Source organism: Pteropus vampyrus, unplaced genomic scaffold, assembly GCF_000151845.1.
Source record: "Pteropus vampyrus isolate Shadow unplaced genomic scaffold, Pvam_2.0 Scaffold275, whole genome shotgun sequence".
Taxonomy (NCBI): domain Eukaryota; kingdom Metazoa; phylum Chordata; class Mammalia; order Chiroptera; family Pteropodidae; genus Pteropus; species Pteropus vampyrus.
Window position 1 is genome coordinate 180,582 of NW_011889056.1, and position 5,424 is coordinate 186,005.

Below are 5,424 nucleotides of genomic sequence, written 5' to 3' on the forward strand. Positions count from 1 at the left end.
AGGCTGTGAGGCACCCAGGGGCTCCTTGGGCCCTGAGGCAAGAGTCCAGGGAGGTGAACAGGGCACACTCAGAAGGGCTTGTGGGTCATGGTTGGAAGGGAGGCCTCCACACCCAGAGCAGTTGGTCAAAGACTAATTACTTAGCTTCGTTCTGCTATCAAGTATGTTGCCAACTATTAGATCAAGGGTCCCCAATCCCCAGCCCATGGACCAGTACCGATCCGTGGCCTGTTAAGAACCGGACCACACAGCAGGAGATAAGCAGCAGGCCAGCCGCTCCCCAACACCAGCCTCCCCTCCTCAGCTCCACCTCAGTTCATCAGGCATTAGATTCTCATAGGAGCCCCGGTCCCTGATGCTAAAAGGTTGGGAACCGGTGGAGTAAATGATTAATAATAATAGGAAGAAGAAGGAGAATATGAATAAAATGTTGAGACTGATTAGGCTTTAAAAAATTCCCACAGCGACATCAAGATTACTCCCGTCAGCCGACAGTTCCCACGTACAGTTTCACATACACTTTGTACCATGCAGAGCGTCCTCCTCACAGAGCTCAGGACCCAGCTTCAGTCACAGGAAGCCCCAGGGTGGCAAAGCTGCAGAGGGCTGAGATGGGCACACTGAGCTGCAGGTGGATGGGCGGACTTGGGGAGAGGGTCCAGTTAGACAGTGCAGGAAATGTGGGAGAGGAGCCAGGTTCCAGCTCAATCTTGGGTTGAGGAGGGGCGGTCAGCACAGGGACCTGTGGAGACACATTGTTCGTGAGGTCAGAGGAAGGGAGTGGGCAGGGTGGAGGCGTGGTTCCCCCCGTGGTCTGAGGCCCCTGGAGGAATACTTCTTGAGGGCTGGGAGCACCCCAAGAGTCGTGAGCGTGTGCATGCAGCTCAGAGGAGGGGTCTGAGCCAGAGGGCAAGCTGGGGCCGGAACACATGTGCATGCGCATGCACACACAGGGCAATGAAAGTCATGGGAACAGCTCACTTGGGGAGAGCAGTCCCGTGAAAGGAGAGGCCGCCAAGGAGTGGACCCTGATTGACACAGGGCTGGGGTGGGGGACATTTCCGAGCATTTATTGCCAGTCAGGTGCCTTCTAGATGTGGCAGGGCCCAGCTGGAGCCTAAGCTGAATCCACGGGTTGGCTTTAGACAAGTTGGGGCTTGTCAGAGGGGCAGCCAGCCAGGTGTCCGCAGGCCATGGCCAGGGATGGGGGCAGGGCACCTCAGAGGGACAACCCCTCCTCGAAGGGCCTGAAGGGCCAGTGGAAGTGCTGCTCTGAGAACTTGGGTGGTGGTGGTCATCCACCTCTGGTCCCCCACCCCGCCCCTGTGGTTTCCAGGCCCCTCCCCTGTGGACTTCGGGCTTTGGCCTCCAGTTTCAGGCTCCACTCTGGACACGTGGGGCAGGCCACCGCCACCTGGGATGGCAGAGCCACTGAAAGGCCCTGGTGCCCACTGCAGACAGGCTGCCAGGGCAGGGTAGGAGCGCCTGGAGGCCGGAGCTGGCTTGGCAAGAGGAGTTGCACTCCAAGGACCACGTCCTTGTAGCCAGCCCGGAGCTTTTGGGAGACTCATCCCTGGCTTTCTAGAATCTCTACGGTGGAATCTATTGAGGCCCAGCATCTGGGAGGCTCGAAGTGAGGTGTGCCGTGAGTGGGGCTCTGCGGCCAGGAGCTTCTCTGGGTCCAGGTCCCGACTGGTATGAGTTTCCTATGGTAGCCATAACAAAGGACCACAAGCATGTGACTCCAAACAGAGATCGATTGTTTCATACTTCCGGAGGTCACAAGTCCAAAATCAAGGTGTCATCAGGGCCATGCTACCTCTGAAGGCTCTAGGGGAGGGTCCTTCCTGCCTCTTCGAGCTTCTGGTGGCTCCAGGAGTCCCTTGACTTGTGGCTGCGTCATTCTAGTCTCTGCCCCCATCTTCACATGACCTCCTGCTATGTCTGAGTGTATCAAATTTCCTTCTGCCTCCCTCTTATAACGACACTTGTCGCTGCATTTAGGGCCCTCCCAGATAATTCAGAGATCTCCCCATCTCCCGATCCTTAAGTTAATCGCATTTGCAAAATCTCTACTTCCAAATAAGGTCCCAGTACAGTTCCAGGGGTCAGGACATGCACATCTCTCTGGAGGCATTTCAGCTTGCCACGGAGCTGCATGTGAACACTGACCTGGGAGGCCCCGGCACGCCGATGGCCCCCAAGGCCTTGGGGGAGGGGGTCTGTGATCTCAGCCAGAGAAAGAGTGGGCACACAAAGAAGAGAAGAGGCCCAGGGCCCAGCCAGAAGTTTCCCCACTTCAGGGCTGGGCTGAGGAATTGCTGGCCCTAGAGGAGGGTGTGATAGTCACGCCAAAAGTGGCAGGAGTGAAAGCAGGGAAGGGAAGAGGGGTGGCAGCTGTAGGCCCACAGAGAGGAGAGACCCGGCAACAGGCGGTGGCTGAGGATCTGGGAGTGGAGGAGAAGAGTGAGAGCTGAAGAGAGCTGGAGGCAGGAGATAAGAGAGGGAGAGTGGGCTCCTTCTGCAGGGAGTGTGGGGGGCAAGGGCTGAGGGCGGGCATCTTGTTCTTGGCTTTGATTATTAAGGTAAGAGTGCCTGGGTTGCGGGGGGAAACGATGGAGAGGCAGCCATTGACAATACAGAAGCAAGGGACAGGAAGGGCCAAGGGCAGAGTGGAAACTAGGAATGAGACAGGAGGAAAATGACAGAGGAGGGTTCAGGGAAACAGGGAGGTCTGGGTCACTGGCCAAGCACCTTCTCCTGCCACATGCCCAGCCCCAGCTATGGGCTGCCCTGGGGCTACTCCCTAAGCATTTCCAGGGCAGAAGAGCTCAACGTAAGGAAGAACTTTCTGAAGAAGCTCTCCCCACCCACCTCCGAACAGATGGAGAAACTAAGAGGGGCTGGCTAATGACAAAGGACCACTCGTGACACATCAGAGTCCCAAGTCTGAGGACCAAGTGACAAAAAGTGGACCCTGCCCTCTCCTGCCCCATTGGCTGCTCGGGGATTGCTGTTTGCTAGGGACTAAGGACTTTGATATCTTGAAGGGCTGTGACTCTGTCCCTTCAGCCCTCCTGAAGGCCACGTACCTTGTTGTTTAGACAGATGACTTTGGCCTCGGTGGGCCTCATGACAGGGCCATGTGGCATGGCCAACTCTTGCCTGGGCTAGCTTTGGGCAGTGCCCTGAGCCAGGCGTAAGAGACACAGAGGTATCAGTGGATGATCACTGCCTCAAACTTTCTCCCCCTTTCATCAAGAGAGGGCCTGTACAAACACAGGGAGAGGGGGCCACATATAACTGCCCAACCAAGGCAGCTGGCTCAGGCCTCTGGCAGCGGGACGGACTTTGCATATTGATGGCAATACTGCTATGTAAACAGTAGCCATCAATAAAATGAAAATGCCCCCAGAGGCAATGGGAGACGGGGCCATTACCCCTTCTAGCCCATTAACTGCTTGGATCTCCGAGGGAGGCAGTGACACAGTCCCAAGGGAGCCTTTTCTCTTTACTTCAGCCACTTTCAGGCCTGCATGTGTGGGTCTGTCCCCTCCTCTCTCAGCACCCATTTCTTCCCCACTCCTGTCCCCCCAGAGCTGCCCTCTGCTAGAAGGCTGGCTGAGAAGGGAGGTGTTCACTATCAGCCACGGTGCACTCCCTGCCCAAGGAAGTAGCCTGCCCCTGCCTCCTCTGGCTCTGGAGCCAGGGGCCTCAGATCTAGGATGGAAAGATGTGCCCAAGGAGCCCCCCACACTGCGGGAAGCCAAGAAGGGGATCCGGCCTGAATCTTGTGGGGAGGGAAGGGACGCTGCAGGCTCTCAGGAGGTGCTCCCATCATTCGGAACTCCACTTTATGTGGGGAACAGTGGTGGCCAGCACCCCATCTCCAGCTTCAAAACTGGCTCCAAGTGAGGTCTGATGCCCCTCCAAGTGTGGGGTGTTAAGAAGAGCAACTCCAAGGTGGCTGGCTCTCGCACAATGACGCGAGACTCCGCAGGCAGCACGCGGAGCTCATGATAAGGTGTTCAGGAAATTAGGGGCTGGCTTCGGCTTTTATCTTTCATATCTGGGCACAGCAGATCAGGAAGGCCAGGTCCTGGGGCTGCTATGGGACCAGAGATCCAAGGCCACGATGGCTGGACCACTGCGCGAGGGGCACCTCCCTCCCTGGCCTGCAGGACAGCCAGCTCGCTTTCAAAGAGCAAACGTCCAGATTGGAATGGAAGCATGTGTGCAAGTGAGCGCGTGTAAATGGATGTGTGAGTGTGCATGAGAAAGTGAGCGAACAACCTTGTGAGTCTGCGTGAGACTTATGAGTGAGCGTGTATAACAATGTGACTGTGGCTGCTCAACTGAGTAGGTATGAGTGTAAATATATGTAAACAACTGTGTAAGCGTGAATGTGGATGACTAGGTATGTGCGTAAATAAATGCGTGTGTACGAGTGTGCGTGAGTGTGAGAGCACATGACTGCGTATGACTAACTGGGCATTGCGTGTGAGTGAGCATGTGAATGTGCACGAGTGAGCCGTGTGAGTGCAATTCGGCATGTGTGAGTGAGCGTGTGTGCGCTTGTGCATGCCCATGTGTGAGCGAGCATGTGTGTGCACGTGCATGCCCACGCGTGTGTGTGCGAGTGAGCGTGTGCGTGCACGTGCATATGTGAGTGCGTGTGCCCATGTGCATATGACCTCTGCTTGCACTGAGAGGTGCCAGATCTCAAAGGCTGTCCATGGAACCAGCTGCTTCCTGCAGGAGGGACAGACTACAGGGAGATGTGACAGTTTATCAGCCCGGTTAACAGACCTTTCAGGTCTCTCTCACAGTGCACTTCTGCCCTCTTCTCAAAGATGGTGGCAAAGGCCTGATGTGGGTTTGGAGGCACCCGCTGTCACTGGAGCTGGGGAGCTTGGGGCTCTAAAGAGGAGTGGCATAAGCCAACCAGCTCCCATCCGGTAGCTGGGCATCCGTGGGCACACGCTTGGGTCTCTGTTCGCTGATGTGCCTCTGTGCGTTTGTGGGTACGGTCTCAGCAATGGGGTCTGTCTGTCTGTCCTCACTGTGTCTACAAATGTCTGTGTCCCTGTGTGTCTGTCTCTGGTGTCTGTGTGCAGTGTCTCAGTGTCCTGCGTAATGGGGGTTTGTTTGATAACCTTTTGGGGTTACCGACTTTGAGAATCTATTGGAAGCTCCAGCTTTCCTTCGGAAAACGTGTTTGGATGTCGCTCTCAGCAGTTAGCAGGCAGTTTCAGGATGATCACCAACCCCCCAGGGGGCCCTTGGACTCCACGCTACAAATCGGCAACCCAGCTCCGTACCCCATTGGAGGGTCAGGGAGACAGCCCCAGAGGGCAGGGGTCCCGAGAGGGAGCGGCAGCGTGGTGGCCCAGTCGCATGCTCATAGCTCTTTCTCTGCACTCC